Source organism: Anneissia japonica, unplaced genomic scaffold, assembly GCF_011630105.1.
Source record: "Anneissia japonica isolate Jap-2015-1 unplaced genomic scaffold, ASM1163010v1 scaffold288288_len553704_cov182, whole genome shotgun sequence".
In the NCBI taxonomy this organism is placed as follows: domain Eukaryota; kingdom Metazoa; phylum Echinodermata; class Crinoidea; order Comatulida; family Comatulidae; genus Anneissia; species Anneissia japonica.
In genome coordinates this window covers 113535-131950 of record NW_022702993.1, presented here as the reverse complement: position 1 = coordinate 131950, position 18416 = coordinate 113535, and the positions used below count along the sequence as shown (strand labels likewise).

General features: G+C 34.6%; 1 protein-coding gene across 1 annotated transcript in view; it reads left to right on the top strand.

Annotated features, from left to right (window-relative positions):
- The first annotated feature begins 147 nt into the window (after positions 1-147).
- LOC117104199 (ATP-dependent translocase ABCB1-like) overlaps positions 148-18416 on the top strand; it is a 25994-nt gene continuing 7725 nt past the window's right edge. Inside the window, exon 1 of the mRNA XM_033244910.1 lies at positions 148-251. The gene's annotated coding sequence lies outside the window, so the exon portion shown is untranslated. The remainder of the gene's footprint in view (positions 252-18416) is intronic.

Genomic DNA, 18416 nt, shown 5'->3' with positions numbered 1-18416 from the left:
GGTTTAGGCAAAGATTTTGGTTTAGGATAAAAGTTTATGTTCCAAATGAAAAATAACATTTCACAGCGCATCATCAATTATTCTCTGCCTCCTTTACGATTTGTGAGACATAATTGCAACAGCGCCTTCTATTGTACCAAAGTTTGGATTTGGATGGATAAGCAAATGCCCAAATGTATTAAGTCGAGTGATGCAAGGTGTGTGATTTTGTAACAACATCTAAAGTTGACTAAATGTACAGCAGGAAAAAGGTGAGTTTAAATTACATCTAAATAATTCATCCTATTGCCTTATGCGAGATAGGCCTAGGTACAGTAATATATTTACATTTCTGTTGTGCTCATTTAATCCATTGCCGGCCGGGTGAATGTACTCTAGCTAGGCCTAGGCAGTAGGGTAAGCGTAAGTCGTACCACCAAGCCTGGTCCAAGCTAGGGCTTTTGTATTGTATGCAGCCTTGGCCTAGGCTACTTTAAGCCTACTGCTACTGTTATCTAGGTAGTGGCATGTGAGTAAACACACTGTCACCGGCTGTATACTGTATATCCTATATCAGCGGGCACACCAAACTACCATTGGCATATCTAAGACTCTTAAAATGGGGGGTGGGGTCGAAGTTGAAGTGGGGAAGGGGATCCGTGGGAATGATTTTTACAGTAGGCCTAGGGGCCTAGCCCTAGAATACTTACCATTAGGAAGAATACTTACTATTATAATATAATGCGGTATAGGGCCTTATAGGCATATTATATGCCTATAAGGCCCTATACCGCATAAACGAATAATCACTCATAAAACCTAAATTTTTGTTTGAACCATTAACGTTAGATTTAAGACAGAAACCAACGGATCTTATCACATCTACAGTAGCCTTAGTAGATTTGACATTGGTGCATAAGATTAAAAGCCTAAATCACTTATTGTATGGCTCGGTTGTGAGCAACAGGGAAGCACTTTTGATGGTCTTTAACTAATTTTTTGTGGTTGTTAAGTTTACATTCGGTTTTTGCCTACATAATTGCCGTCATTACATTTAGTTCAAAATAGTAGTGTGCTAGTGCGCTTTTGTACGACAGTGATGGCAAAATTCGGCAAACTGGGTTCGGCAAACTGGGTTTCGGCCAAGGGATTTTATGTTTTCGGTGAACTGGTGAACTGGATTCGGCAAACTGGGTTTTCGGAAAATTGGCCTAAATTTCGGCAAACCAGGTTTCGGCAAACTGGATTTCAACCAACTGGTCGGATATAATATTTTCGAGGGCTTGGTAGCACAAGTGTGGGAAATTTGGGGGGGAGTTGCAACATTTATGGGGTAGACTTGCGAGGACAATTGTGGGAAATAACCAGGGTGAAATTGGTAGTTAAATCCCTGGCCTACTGTATCCTGTGTCAAAGTAACACGATTTTCCACACGATGTTAGCAGGAAATTCAAGCTAAACTGGGTGCTAAGCCAGTAAGCCCCCTGCTAAGCCTACGTTTGTTACAGCCACGAGATCGCGACCGGAAGGGAACACTTTTTGCCATCGGGAACCAGTCAATACTGCACCCTCTCTGGCACTATTGAGTAACCCTTTTTCTGTCGTCTTTTAGAGCACAGTGCGATTTTGGTAAATGGTAGTTCAAGTCTATAAGAATTTTCAGTACAATAGGTACCGCAAGTGTCTCATGTCTTGGTTAGTATGTAAGTGAGCTCCCCGGGATTACGGACCATGGAAATGAATGATGATTGGTATTGTCAGTGTACGATTGAAATTACTTGAAACTTGTTCTTGAAAAATACTTTTACAGCTATGTATATTATTATTTTAAATTATTATCAATTTTATATAGTATGAAAAAGAAAATTGCCCTTGTCATTATAAGTGAAGGGTTTTTTTTTTTTTATAAGACCTACAGTACCATTTTGTTTGCTTAGAAACAGAAGTATGCTCTTCAAATTTCAAATTTCTTTTGCACTGCACTCAGATCTTTTTAGATAAAATTTCCTCTATTTTAACATGTGACTTAGCTTGTGTGAAGTAATCGAATTTCAAATCTTACATATTAATTTCTTCAAATATACATACTGTAATCTTATATTTTTCTGGATTAAAAGGTAATTGCTGTATGTGACCATTCAAATATATTGTCCAATGAGACCTGCAAATTACTGTACATCTGAATTTACCATAATCAAATAGTTTAACATCATTTGCAAATATTTTAACTTCTGACTCAGCAACTTCCAGTATATCATTTATAAAAATCAAAAATAATATCGGGCTTGCTTGGGGTGTGCCACTAAAATCATGCGACCATTTTCTGTATACCTGCATGATCTGACCAACCATAAATTGTCGTTTTTACCACAACTCTTGGCATCTTCACTTCAAAAAGTTGCGTATTCAGCAAAAGATTTGTTTCTGTAGTACGTAGGCTTCAATTCAACCCTCTTTAATAACCATAGGCGCTATATGTGCAACCGAATTGAATGGTTTTTCGAAATCTAATTAAGCAACATTAGTATTTTTACCATAATCTTTACCATCAAGTTTGGACCAACATTCAACTACTGTACTTCTAACAACTGGGTAGCTATGGACCTCCCAGCTCGGAAGTCGTACTGTTGTTCAGATAACATGTTTATTCACAACAAAATGATTAACGACTGCTTCTCGAATTATACTTTCCATAACTTTACAACAAACAGAAGTCAAACTGACTGGCTGATAAATCATTAGTGTCACCTTTACTCCCTTTCTTAAAAATTGGTACTACTACTACTGTATATGACTACTGTATATAAGCTTCTTTTCTAACTCATAGGAACCCAATCCTTCATTGAGAGTTAAACCTACCATGTACATTCTCTTAGGCGAGACTTTTTTATTCCCTGTTTTGTGAACTAATTTTTTTAAAGATCATCGGAGGAGGGCGAAAAAATTGTTTTCTTATTTAGCAAATAGTTTTTCTAAAAGACATACGGACGGCGGAGAAAATAAAAATAAAATTTTATTGGTAAAATGTAAACAGTGTAGTATGGGATGGTTAAATGCTTTAAATTTATATAATGGAAGAAATACTTTGGAGATATCACGGTAGCAGAGGGCTAAATAACATTAAAGTAAAACTTTAATTTTTTTCTGAAATATCCATTTTTCATGGAGGCGGGTATGCTAATATAGCCAAAAATAAAATTGTATTCTTAATCGAAGTCATCATTATTTGCGGCTAGTGGGTTCACTAAAAAGGTTTAAAAAGTGTCTCGGCTTACAGGTAGTAGCGTACTGTAGGGTGTACTGTAATCCATTAGGTCCTAGACTCTGTAACATTCAATTTCATGAATTTCTTTGTCCTTAGCAAGTTGAATATTTTTATTATAAATAAAAAGGCCATCCTCGAAGACTTTCATGCATGCCATCATCTGCAGTTTAGAAGTAAACATGAAACTAAACAAGACAGTAAATCTATTCTATGACCTTTTCCTTGTAGCTGTAAGGGCCACTGATTAATCTCACTCAGATAAGATAGTATAATACATACTCCAAGTATTGAAATGCACGCCAGTGTTTTTTGCGGCCCACGAAAATGAAAATTAAAACCCTATCTGTGCGGTCCGCCAAGCAACATTGCTAGAAAACTTGATCGACACCGACCATCTGTAAAATGTAATATTGAAACTGAGAATAAAGTGGTGTAAAAGCAGTGCTTGAAGGTTTTTAGAAGCACACTGGAAACATCGGAGTTAGTGTGCGGCCCTTGGTGTTAAATCAAAAATTGACTTTGGCCCTCCGACCGATTTTTATGCCCACCCTTGGCCTAAACGTACTATCCGTTTTCTCTAAGGGGAACAATATTGTAAAGTGCACCCCACCTATGCTAATGATTTCAAGGAAATTAATAAATACTGTATTGCTACAGTACATATACAGGGTCAGTAGTAATATATTTAATATCATCACTTATACAGAATCAGCAGTAATATACAGTATTTAATATTATCAAGTATCAAATGAAGTTGAATATATTTCAGTTAATAAAAGGTCATCCTTATTGACTTAGAGGTTTCATGCATGCCATCATCTGCAGTTTAGAAATACTGTAAACATGAAACTAAACGGAGACAGTAAATCTATTCTATGACATTTTCCTTGTAGTCTCAGCTGTAAAGATACAGCAATCATATAGCTGTACATAGTTCAGAAAAAAAATATACAAATAATCTACTGTAGGGATTACATTTCTGGGCAGTAAATTACAATATAAATGAAGAAAAAGCTGTACTTAAGATATATCAGCAAACTTTGGCGTGTCATAATAATATAATTATTAATGGATCTGAATTTGAATACCAAATATGGATAAATCATGTGAAACCATGTTCTGTAAAACTAATGACATTAATAATATCTGGTTTGATAAGATAAGATAAGATAAGATACACTTTATTGCTCCAAGTCGGAAATTGGGTTCTCGCATTAAAATACAGTAAAACAATTAAAAGAATGATCAAATATAATGAACTATAAAATTTACAACGTGAAAAAGATATCAAACAATGACCATTAAAACATTATAAGTCACCGAAGCATTATTGTCACGTCTTGTTATGATTGTTGATAACATTGACAAAAGCCTGCAGTAAGTTTACTGTATATCAAATTCTACTTGGTTTATTACCAATGAAACAGCTCTATAATAATGAAAATACACTGTTTAGAAATGGTGAAAATGATTAGGAATGCCGAATTTATATACTCAGCTGTAATATTTCAACCATCCATTTAGTATTTTTCAATGTAGTGTAATCAAACAGGCAAACAAAAAGTCATAAAATCTGAATGTTCAGCTACAACAACTTACGACCAGTCCTTCCTACCAATTAATGAAGGACTGCACTGTACAATTTCTCTAGTTTCTCTTCATGGCTGTTACATTTTAGCTTTCGCTTATCAATTTTGTGCAGTATCACTCGAGATCCAGTCATCGTTCCCTTAAGGCCAACTCAGACAGCGTCGTACGACGTAGCCCGACGCGATTTATCGTCGGGGACAGTCTTAAGCTATCATGAGAAATATTAAACATGTTTAATATTCTACGACGCAACTGCCCCCGACGCAAACCATCTCGTCTGCGTTTAACTCACACAGACCCGACGCTACAATTCGTGTCGGGCTGCGTTGTACGACGCTGTCTGAGTTGGCCTTTACGTGCATTGATATTTTTCAGTGTTTTGCTGTGTTTTCTATTATTACGTTATAAATTAGAAATTTTAATTATTAATCGGGTATAAATTCCAATCCATGCATTTTCAAGATCTCATGAATTCCAATTTATTACTAAAGACATTCAACACATGGTTGCTCTTTGATAAGTTTGATAATATCCAATGGATTTACAGTATCTGTCAGAGTATTTTAAGTATGTTTGCTACCATATGTACTATGTTTAAATGTAATATATGTTTAGCAATAGACAATTCAAATATTTCATTAGGTTATAGATATAGGTAAAAGTTCAACACTAGTGAAATGGTGAAATATATACTGGTTGAAATGTTGTACAGTAGTTTTTACTATTGACTGATTATTGTTCCTACCCTTTGTTCAGTTATGCTTTTTGTCTGATATAGAAAATTTTGATAATGCCTTATTATTTGCAGTTTCCACTGATTTTACAAGTGGTGTTAACCGAATTACTGTTGTCACAACGATTCTGCCAAGTGGGTATAAAAATGTACACAAAGCCTATGAGCTATGCTAATGCATTGACCGGAGAGTCGAAAGCGGTGTATATTATTATTAAATCGTCTTAAATGTAATGAAGTTAGCATAGAACTCTGGTATCCAACTCTGATCAGTTTATTTAAAATGTTGAAATTTACCATGAATAATGAGTGTCTTGTACTTTAATAAATACTAAACTCTATATAATTTTGTTTGATTATCAATCTCATACATCCAAATTCCAAGGTACTCACAGCGTTGTACGATTGTCGTACAATGCTGTGAGTGCCTGGTTTAAGGTTGATTTGATTTACAATCATTTCCAGTTACTGTATGGTAGACTAAAGATATGACTAAGGGCCTGTTTCTGCTGAGCAATAAAACACATGTTTTTTAAAACAGTTTAAATATTAAAAAACATGTGTTTTCTTCCCAGCAGAAACGGGCCAAGAAACAAAAACACGGTTAGGAATGCGTTATAAAAACGTGTATTAACACGCATTCATTATAGGGTTGGCGTTCAGAAAACGTGTTTTAGTCATGACCCGTCCGTGACCCAAATTGACCTCTTTGTTGGTAAGCGTGAAATCAGGATGACATGCTGAAGGCTACCATAATTTGTTCATAATTTAACAGTGTGATGTTTACTTCTTTCGCAACATGTGTTGTACAGTACAGTAGCTCACAGGAAGTACTGTAAGGTCAATTTCAACTTTCGTTGGTGATCATCATCATAAGCTCCGCCCACCTGCCAATGCTCGCATTGCCATGTTTTTATCAAAGGAATTTAACTGTTTAAAAAAAACATGTTTTTTGGCATTATTCAGTAGAAACACGCCCTAAGGGATTGTTGATTAAGAGGTACACATTCAGCTTTTATACTGTCACAAAGTCATTTTGCTACCATTTCTGTATGTAATATATAAACGATTGGACTAACTTAAATTGCTGAATTGAACATAAGATGTTTCATTTGACTACGATGACTAATGAGTCTGAAGAACGTTGTTTGTACTGTATGAATCTCTAGTCTAGGGCTAGGCCCGTGTTCACACGATGAGGCTATACTATGTTCAAATTTTACAGCTGTTTATTTCACTCCATTTCAAAGCTAACAGGTTAAAATTCTGATGTTTATTAAAGGAATATTTACCAAGGCTTTTCGATAAGTTATTTCACGATATTAAATGTATCAAAGTTTGAGGAGTTACAGTAAAATCTAGCAGAGGCCTAATATTGTGTGAAAAATCTGCCACATAGCAGTTTGTTTTGATGTTATACCCACTAGAGCAGTTTTGTTTTGCTTGTTTTTTTGACTAATGTGATCTGTTATGATAACTGTAACTGTTTTTTCAATTAATAGTTGAATGAAGTCACTTGGGTAAGAAGTGTGACCTGATATCTTTTATATTATTTATATTTTCAGTCTTTTCATTCTCAAAGTGCAGTTTATACATCTGTGGCAAAGACAAGCCAAACCAGTCACTTGTCGCAAAAATCAATTTTTAGTTATTAATACAAGGTAATAGTAATACTGTGAGAGCTATAAAATGGTAAAAGGATAATTAAAATCAGACTTTTCGTTATGAAGTTACAGGAGTTTAATCATACAGATAAAGAATAATGTTTGAGAAATCAGCCTTCAAAGTATATGATTTCGGGCATTTCCCAGGGAGAACTCATCACTAAATTGTTAAAAATTGTTGTTTAAACATTGAAAATGGGGAAAATAACAGCATAGCATGATATATGGATATAAAAAGTTAGTTTAGTGCAAGAAAATAGATTTAAAAAATTTTGACATTCCAGTATGTTTTGGCCATTATCTCTGAAACAGGATTTGCAACGAGTGACTGGTTTGGCTTGTCTTTGCCACATTTATATGTATATTTTACAGTAAATTATTTCCATTTTGATGTATTAACATTGCGAGGGAGTTACTGAAATTAATGTATTAATTTGGTATTTAGATTAATATTAATAAACCTTTTCGTGTGGAAATTAGGGCAATTCTTGTGTTCCCTTATTTAAAGTTAAAGTGCAATTTCTGAAAGTGCATTTATGCAAACCCTATGTGTATATATTATAAAATTAGTTCTATTTTGATGCATTAACCAGGGAGTTACTGGCATCATATTAATCTGGTGTTGAGATTAATAATTAAACCTTAACCTAATGCCTGATGCCTTATGTAAATTAGGGCAATTCTTTTATTCCCCAATTTAAAGTAAATAAGAAAGGCTTTAAAGGATCTATATTTTAAAAATATCTTGTCAATAATTTCTGCATAGTGTGGAGTGTTGTATGAGTATAACAATGGCCATCATTAGTATAATATATTTATTGTAGAAAATATCTTGCCATAAGAAAAGAAATACTGTAGTACTGTATATCTTTTTTCTCATTTTTTTTTGGTGAACTTCTTTACTCCCTCATCCTTTTCATTTTCATTTCCAATTGTTCTTGTCTTTCATTTCATCATACTCATCCTCATCCTCTTCTTTACTTTCTTATTGCTTTCCTTATCAATCTTATCTTTTTCCACTTCTTTGTCATCTTTTAACATACTCTCCATCTTTTACTTCCTGATCTTTCTCTTCACTTACATTTTTCACTCCTTGCCCCCTTGAGGAATACTGTATGAGGTTTGACTATCTAGCATGGTAGTTTTCAGTAACAAATAAATTTAAAAAAAATAGGTGTAGTCTTTTACTGTAAAAGAAATTTTAATATACTGTAATATGCAACTTTGAAATGTGGGTGTAGTTTTTTTTTTTTTGTTTTTTTTTTGCAAAAATAGGGGGTGGGGGGGCGTACAGTATGTCCCTTACGCCCTTCCTAAATCCGCCACTGCAATGAGGCTAATAAATATGGGTAGAGGACCATGAAATTAGCTAGACCAGGTGGATTCAAAACTTCAAAGCTGGGTGGCCCCACCTACATAAACCACATTCCTGCTACTGACACTTGGAATCATGTACAGTACAGTACTTGAAATCTGGTAATCAAAGAAGACTTAATTTCACTTCAGGACCTTGTCTTTTCTGTAAGCCGCATTAATCCTGGTATTAATCTTGCAAGTACAGCCGGAACTGTACAGCTTTAACTGACCATCATGGGATATTGCAAGCAATGATGTAATTAGACTTTCAGTACTGTCAATCAAAGTTAACAACGGACCAATCAGAACAATACCAGGAATTTGGGCGTGTCCAACATTGTCCCACAAATGCACATGTTTACGTACAAATTATGCTGTCTTTTTGAGGGAAGTTAGCAACAATATCCAAGAAATGTCCGCTAAGCCACCAAATCTAATAGTGGTTACAGTATTTAAGGCTTACTACCCTGCACTACAGTACAAATTCTCATTTGGTACCTTGAAATTTCAAGCTGATTAAGGTGTAAGAGCTTATCAAATGAAATGATTTCAAAAAATTATAAAATGTTATATACTATAATAATTTTAGCCACTGAAAATAGTGTTTTGGCAGGCATTGGTTAGGCAGTGTGTAGAATGGCATTTAATAATCTGTTGATATTGGGTTTTTTTTTTGTTAATTTTTGAATAATTATAGAATATAAATGAAATAGAAATGACAACAGCACTTTCAAGACTACTGTAACTATGAAATTTATTAGCTCTGGCTTTTCTCCACACAGTGGATTTCAAAAGTAGACTCTGTATAGGTATTATTTGAAGAATTGTGTCCTTTTCATAGAAATAACAACATAAATCTGAACAGACAGAAATCTGTGGCCATCCTTAAAGAAAGTGGAGCAAAGAAAAAAAATAAAGATGATATTGCTAAATATGATGGTGATGACCTTTATTAATTTTTAATTAATACACATTAGGGATATAATTAATTGGTGCACAGTATTATTATGGATTTTTTTTGTGGAGAAACCCCTCCTAAAGCTAGTGATTTGTAAATATTTGAGTAAATTATTGTTACCAGTGGGATGTGGATAGTGCTTGTAAATTGCTTCTAGGCACTTCATATAATATTGCTTGAAACCTCAACAAATTTAATGGCATGTACTTGGTTGCTGTAGAAACTAGATAGTTACTATGGTGTAATCGTACTTGGCTTAGTGATTAACATTCACAGAGTATTTTCTGTTAAAATGTTATGCCTGATGTACCATAATGAGAAACATTAATATTCTATTAAGCTACTTTCTTTACTTTGACTGGAGGTGTAATCTCATTTGAATATTCATGAGCAGCCCTATATATATTTGTTCATTCAGGTAATAGTATAGAGCTCAGTTACTGTACCCCACTGTATGTCTGTAAGTGTAACCATCATGGTAGTCCCGTATCTACAGGAGGGTGTGAACACTCCCCAAAAAAAGCTTGCGTCCCCAGGCACCCCTTAAATTTTCTAATAAATAAAATAAACTCAAGTAGTTATATTACCTCATATCACATCATAGCTATCAAGTATCATGCATCTCATGTGAGACTTGCGGTTGCAAATAAAATCTCAAGCTCTCGCGCCTGTTGCCTAAATCTTAGTTTTCAAATAATTTGCAATAACTATTGATGGGACTGAGGTGGTTGTGGACTCTCAAGCCAGCATCTCCCTAAATGGCAGCCACAGTATGTTACCTTATTTTGCCAGCTACAGTGCACCACGGACAGCGCTATCGGGAGGTCCAGGGGGAAAAGGACCCCCGTCGCGGACCTCTGGACCCCCTTTTTAAATAAAGAATTCCATAAATAAATTTTATTATTATAAATGTTGTTATTTATTTACCTTTCTGAAGAATTTTATATTGTATTTTTTTCGTTGTGTGAAATAAAATAAAATGAAATGAAATAATTAACACAAAATGTTATTTTTTTATTGTAAAAATTCCCCAACAAATTTAATTTTTCCCCGACCCGTGGGGGTGGTGGCCTAGGCTTCCCTGATGGGGGTTGAGGGCCCCCTGCAATGCACCCCCTGCAGTGGGCCCTTCCACTTAATCATCAATCCCTCCCACAACCTTACCCAATTTCAATACTCCTATAGTAGTTTCTCTGTTAGAATGTACAGTACCTGCTGCCTAAGATTTCTGTAGAGTTGAAATTACAATTGTTTCATTTTTGCTGTTCTCCATTAATTCCCAACACAAGTACCTGGTTGTGGATCTGGTGCATTACTTCACAAAATATCCTCAGTAGAGATGTACATATTATTTCTCTTTTTTTTAAATATTTTTCAAATCAAATATTGATTTCTTTCTGTAATTCAGTGTTTAGGTGAGAATTTTTTGTATCTAAAATTAGAGTGCAGTGTGAGCTACGTGTGGATAATATGAAAACCTGTAGCTACCTGTGTGATTATAGATACTGTACTAAATCGATAATAGGGATATGAATTCCAATTAATTCAATGTTATTTCGTCTTTTTTTTTGCATTGTGGAAACATACTGTTCCTCCTGATCCACTCTTTTCCATCCTCCTTCTTCCTGTCATTGTCATGTAACATTTCATTTTGATACAGAATTTACAGTATCTAATACCACTATAACATAGCACTTGGAAACCAGTAGTCTTTCAAAAAAATATTCCTTGCAAGGGTCCTGGCATTTACAGCATTTGCCAATATCAATACATCATTTTGAATCCACCAACGTCACATGAACCCAACCTGAATTTTCAAGGATAATTTATATTAAAGTACGTAGTAGGTCTATTATACAAATTATAAGTAATAGATGCTTAATCAAGCGGTTGTGGTTAGATTGATTAGCTCGCTCACTTGTTGCTTGTGATAGTAATTGCATCTTACGTGTTCAGCAAATGAAATGGCTTTAAAATTTAAAAAAAAATGAATATAGTACAAGGTAAGACTTTTTTGTACCTTGTTTTGGCAAACTTAATTTTTAAAAGATTGTCAGAGTAGGGTGAAAAAAAAAATATAAATAAAATTTTGTTTTTTAGGAATAGCAAAATGCTCTTGCCTACTGTAAACCATCTAGGTGGAGGAGAAAATAAAACTTTATTAATGAATTAAACAGTGTAGTAATGAGATTGATAAATGCTTTAAATTTATATAATTAACGAAGAAATATATCTTATTTTTGGATTTTCCAGGGGAGTGGCTCGTGTAATAATAAATATAAATATAAAATTTTATTTTTTATAGTGGAGGGTTTGCTAACTGGCCAAAAAAAAAATGTTATGTTTATTCAAAATCAGCATTATTGGCTGTCGGTGGGTTGGCTAAAATAAGGTATAAACAAAGTCTCTATTAATGTAATGATAACGGTCATGGCATTGCAATGAAAAGATTAAAGGTTAGACCTTAAAACACACAATGATAATCAGCCAATTAAAAACAGCAAGAACCTAGACCCCCTAAAAGAATGATATTCAAATTTAAGTCTGAGAGTGCCATATTCAGCCATCTAGAGTTTCCATAATCATAATTTTTCTTACCTTAGCCAGAGGGTCCAGATCCCCATTTTGGACAAAATTTGTAATATTATACAGTACTGTATATTTTAAAATGTTAAAGCCTTTTCGATTGTGACAAAAGCTTGTGAAATTATATGTTACTATTGCATTCGTCATAAAAAAATGCTACTATTAGGCCCAATAAAAAAAATTGTTAGTTTATCACCCTTGCGCAACCTGTATGTCGTGACCCAATTGTTGGGTCACGAGAAAAAGTGATGAGTCGCATAATCTCTTCAGATCGTGAAAACTATACTTAACACGAATGAAGAAAAACAAAAATTGAATTACAGTAAAAGTTCAATTTAAAATCTTTCTTACTGAAAAATTTGATAACTTGCGTAGTTTTGTTAAATGCGTAATTCAAAGTTATATATATTTTTATGGGTTTTATAGTGATTTTGTGGGTGATAAGTAGGTGGTTCTTCCAGCTATCCCTCGTGTGTATAAAACAATGGAAGTTTTATTGACTTTGGGTTCGATGGGTCGCGCCTGAGTGCTTGACATTTAATTTGAGTCGTGGGCTAAAAAGGTTGTGGAACGGGGTTCTATGATATTGATAAAATATATATTTTTAAAGAAAATTTTTTTTTTTTTTTAATTTTTTTTTTTTTTTTGTAATTAGTTAGTAGTTTGTATTATCTCAGTCATGTTTTACTTTGAATATCAATGCACCAGCAAACAACCCAAGGGTGATAAAATTAAAAAAAAAAAAAAAAAAAGCCTCCTTCCTTCCAGCCTACATAGGGTGATAAAGTAATAATATTTTTTTTATAGGGCCTTACTTTATTTTTGATTATTTACTGACATACACTACAATACTGAGGGCACATGTTGCAACTGCTACTTTGGTTCACCCTTGGTAAATAATTTTTGAATAAAGAAAAAAGTACTCAACTCTAGAAATGAGTTAACAAAAGTTTATTGAACCTATTATCATACCATGGATACTAACTCTTTCTTTATTCAGTTGGAGGCATTCCACAAACAGATGCCAACAATTCAATAGAAAACAAGGTTTGCAGATCAAGATTGCTTGGTTGATGGTTGATTGAACCCATTATGATGCTCCATAGCAGTTGGGCTGTGAGAAAGCATAGCTCACAGCAGCTTGAGTGATGGGTACACAAGGATTGAGGTGGGGTTTAAGAGTTGAACCTGGAAATGACGCTCAATACGAACATTACAGTACTCAAGATTGAATGAAATCTTGAAATTGTGGAGGTTTTCGTTGGAAATCAGGAGACTTTTACAACAAAACACTCATGAATATTTATGCATCCCCAAGAGAATTGGAGGTACATCAGGTGCATAGCAGTCACAAATGAGGGTTATATTACAAAAGAAAAATTATTCAATAGACTAGAAAAAAAATCTGAAAAAAACGAGTTAGGGGGAGTGGAATGTTAGAAGCAATCCACATAGCCAGATATCCTAATTATTTCCTTCCGGTCACCCTAAAGCCCTGTTGACACTTGATTTTACTCCTTGTATACAAATGGCGGCCGTTTTTCAAAATGGCCGCCAAATTTGTCTAAAATGTGCATAAAATTGAAACTAAATAAGCTACAGATATGATTTTGCTGTCTAAACTCATAATTTCTAGACAGGCAACAAACTAGACATATAAAAACTACTGTCACTCCAAGCCAGAATGGAACATAATTAAAAAATAGGTGTTTATTTGTTTAAAAATAATCGAAAAATATATTTAATTAAAATGTACATAAAATAAGAACGAGTATATAAGCTAGTTTTCTATGTAATCCAGATAGATTTTTGAACAAAAATATATTTTATTGACTAATTTTATCATTTTTACTGCGCTGAATTCAAAAAAGTTAGGTGCCATTATTTTCCCAAAGTCATCAGCCGCCATTTTGAATTTCAAGATGGCTGATACACCACATAAAACATGGTCATGATTGGTGTCAATGGAAAGCAGTGACGGATCCGGGGGGGAGGGGGTTCAAGGGGTTCGGACGAACTCCCCTCTATGAAGAAACGTAACAAAATACTATTGGGTCCTGGCTTACAAAACGCATTACCAACCGTTTCTCGCGCATCGTGCGGGACGGTCCCGCTTCAGAGTGATTTTGGATGTAACACACATTTGGCAGAAACACATGTGTGATCTTAAATTTGTCACGCATTTAGTCCACGCATGACGACAAATAATCACCAATTCAGGGAAAATATATTTAAAATTAGAAGAAATAAATTTTATTAAAATTATAAAATAATCATGCAGTAACTTATTGTCATTAGAGAGCTTTTGTTATCGCGTTTGGGATTCAATTCACCAAAATTTGTCACGCATTTAGTCCACGCATGACGACAAATAATCACCAATTCAGGGAAAATATATTTAAAATTAGAAGAAATAAATTTTATTAAAATTATAAAATAATCATGCAGTAACTTATTGTCATTAGAGAGCTTTTGTTATCGCGTTTGGGATTCAATTCACCAAAAGCTTTGGCGGCGTGTGTGGTCTTGCGCGTTCATTGTCACAATGTTGATTATCCATGAAGCTATCCCAAAATAAAAACAAATTGAATTACATATTTTGATAAATAATTTTCTCATTATAAATAAAGACAAATGTTTTTTTTTGTTCTTGTTTTCAAAATATCTATCTACTTTTAAATTTTGATTTTTAATTGTGTATAGAAGATGGATATGCATGTTTTTTTTTGTACGCAAGATTGTCTTTGAGTCGGGTTAACTCAGAGAAATCTAAAAAAAAAAGAATCTGCTATCAAAAAACTCCAAATATTAAGTTAGTTCTGGCTATCTGCAAAAGCCTGGGAAGATTTTTAAATTTAGTAGTCTCAAAATTGAGGTGGCTTGAGGCTTTACTTTACAGAATATAGCACTATTACGGTAGGTACTTGCCACATGCTAATTTTCCCCACTGATTTTTTTTCTACCTGGAGAGTTATTCCCGGCCCAGGCTATTCCCCCCCCCCATTTGTTCGATGCATTGTTCCTCCTAGTTTTCCTATTGATTTTTTTTGCATCAGGTTATTTTCATTATACTTTATAAGAGAACATATTTTTTTTTTTTTGTGTTTTCTCTATATCAATTAATTATTATCTAGCCATTGTAAGGTTACACTAAAAAGGTGTGCCGATGATACAAAAGTGTTATTCAATCAATTGACTGATTGACTATTGATGCATTCGCAATACCGTATTGATGAAGCCTAAATACACATTGTAGAAACGTTTTGAAAGTTTAAATCCGGTTTTATATGAAAAATACAGGAAAGAAAACAGGATATCTATATAACATTTTTCCCTTTTTTGGAATTTCGATATCACACCTTTTTCCTAGTCGTTCTATATACCCATATTTCATCCACAAAAAAACCCTCTATTAACCTGTCTCTTATACACATCTAGATGTGTATAAGAGACAGGCCCATTAGTGATTCTCTTCTACTATACGCCTACTACTGAAAGGTCCACTGATTAATCTCAGATAAGAAAGTATAATACATACTCCAAGTATTGAAATACACGCCATCGTGTTATATCATTAAATATATTTCATTTAATTAATGTTATTTAATTTGTTTATCAGAAAATTAGGTTAATTTATGTTTTATAAAGTATGTGTATTATTTATATATAGACTTAGCCCCACTAGCATTCAATTAAATACATTAGAAACACTGTTTTGGCTCGACGTCGTAATAATTACGTACGAAATTGTATTCTTCAGGCCTATCAGTTCATCGATCTATGGAAGAAAGAATCCAAATACTCATTGATGTTGAAATATAGAATACATGCCAAGTTGGAGATAGCTAAAGGCTTGAGATTTAACAGGAAATAACCCAATTGACGTGAGTCGAGGGCCCGTCCAAGGGCCCCGAAAAATTTTGGACTTAGATGCTCTCTGGGTACTCTGAATATCTCTAGTGCTGAAATTAAACCTTAAAAATGAGTAGCTATAACAGGAACGATAGAATTTTCGATGATCTGGGCCTGATAAAATATAGAATTGCGAAGGTTTATATTATTTGATAAAAAGTTTGAGTTGAATCAAATAAAGCTTGAGATTATAGTGGAAAAGCGCAAGATTTTAGAGGAGTGGCTTGAGCATGAGGTTTGTTAAAAAAAACGTGAGGTTCACGCCGGATGCGTGAGACTTGATATTGGCCTAAAAATATATTGACTATATTTTTGATTTATTTTCTTTGGTATAGGCCTAAGAATGATATAAAATCAGCTGACCTTTTTTAAGAGGGGTAAAACCTTGAATTTTGGAGAAATTAAAGGTCATTAAAAGATACCTCAGAAGTCGGGAAAGCTCATATTTCCGGTCATCTGGGAATCAAAATTTTCCCGGGGGAGGACCCTGGACCCCCTTTCATTTTTGGGTTTATGGGAAAATGAAACCCCCTATTTTAAATCTTGGATCCGCCCCTGGAAAGGGAATTATACGCTGATCATTTATTGCCATTTCACCAAAACAACATAATACATATTTACAGCGATATAGACCAATATAAAGTCACATAACAAAAAAGATCAAAAGGTCAAAAAATCGAACTTACCAAAAGTTGTTGTGTTTAGTATCATTTGAAAGCTCTGCCAATGATGAGTTATGTTTTCCGGTATATACATACCAGAAACTGTGTAGTTTTTCATATATTGTCCTGTAAATCTAATTATCAAATAGAACAAAATCCCACAAACACACTCTTTGGCTGATTTATTAGAAGAGGTCAGTCCAACTATGACCCATCATTTTACTATAAAGGTTTGACCAGATATGTACACCTGTGTACTTTCTGGAGAAATGCTTAGTTCCTCCGAGTCCAAATGAACCCAGGATAGGCCAGGGGCCCCACTCTTACTCTATGGTGGCCAAGGCAAATTCAGTATGTTGTTTTCCTACTTATTGATGATTCTACATACATGAACAATGGACCGCAAGTTACATGCTGTATAATATATTTGATTGGGTGATTGATTTGTTATAACATTAATAGGCATGGTCCTCCCAGTGGTGCAACGACGAGTTGTGGGTCCCAGGCCGAAACAATGTTATGAGCACCATGCATATCAGTAAAATATTTTTGCTCACGAAGTGACACCGGGGTGGGTAATCCCCCTAGAGATAAGTGTTAAGGATGAAAAGACTTTAATTATTAGACAATGCCAAAAAAATGTTTTTTATATATATATATATATATTATATACATACATATATATTAGGTCTATGAATATGCACGTGCATTTTCTTAGCTTTGCCAATATAAATAAGTATTATCAAACAATCTTTCAATCAATCGTTTCAGGGTGGGTCCAGGAGACATGGGTCTATCCCAACCCCAAAAAAATGAAGAAGAAAGGGAGAAGAAAGACCAGAAAGAAGGGAGCATGACGTCACTGTAGGCTTACTCCAAAACAACCTATTTTTTTTAATGTCTGTTGTCTCCACCATTTCTAAACAAAATTCTTTCTCTATATCTGTCCCTTATGGGTGGATGGATATATTCAGTGTAAACACCAAGGATAACCCACAAAAGTCGGAAGAATACTTGTTTCCAGTGAGGTCCTTCTGGTGGTAAATGGGCACTACATTGGCAGTGGCCTAACGATGGGCCCGGGGCCCAGTGGTTTTCTGAGAATGGGGTCCACTTTTTGATCCGGTCAACACTTTGATTGTGGGAATTTAAATTTGCTCGTTTTTCTAATATTTGGCATTGTATTCTAGATTGCTTTTAACAAGGAAATAAATTATATATCAGTTGCAGATTTAGGTATTCAAAATAGAGGGAATGTGGGTAGGGAGTGGCTTTCACACACCTATTCCACCTCAGCCCCAGCATGGTTGGGCTAAGGTAAGATCATTTATGAATACGGCACCTCAAAGTGGCCGGAATTGGCACTCATATATTTAAAATGCGAGTATAATTTCCATTTTTAAAACAATTGGAAAATTGTAGGTGGTCCCAGGCCGACAGGGGCCCCCATTAAACCTTCACGGATATACTATGATATATGTCTTACAGTCGATCTCAGAGAGACATTATGCTGTTATGTATCAACAAAGCCCTTTTGGGTAAGGGTGCCCGAGCGAGGACCCTATGGGTTGGGGCACCTTCGGGGCCCTAGGTGATGGGGGCCCTGCAGACCGCCGCATGGGAGCGCATAGTCGTTACACCACTGTACACCGGGAAACAATTTCCTACTCATTTCCAATTAGTATACTGCGTTCTTTAACGTGCACACTGG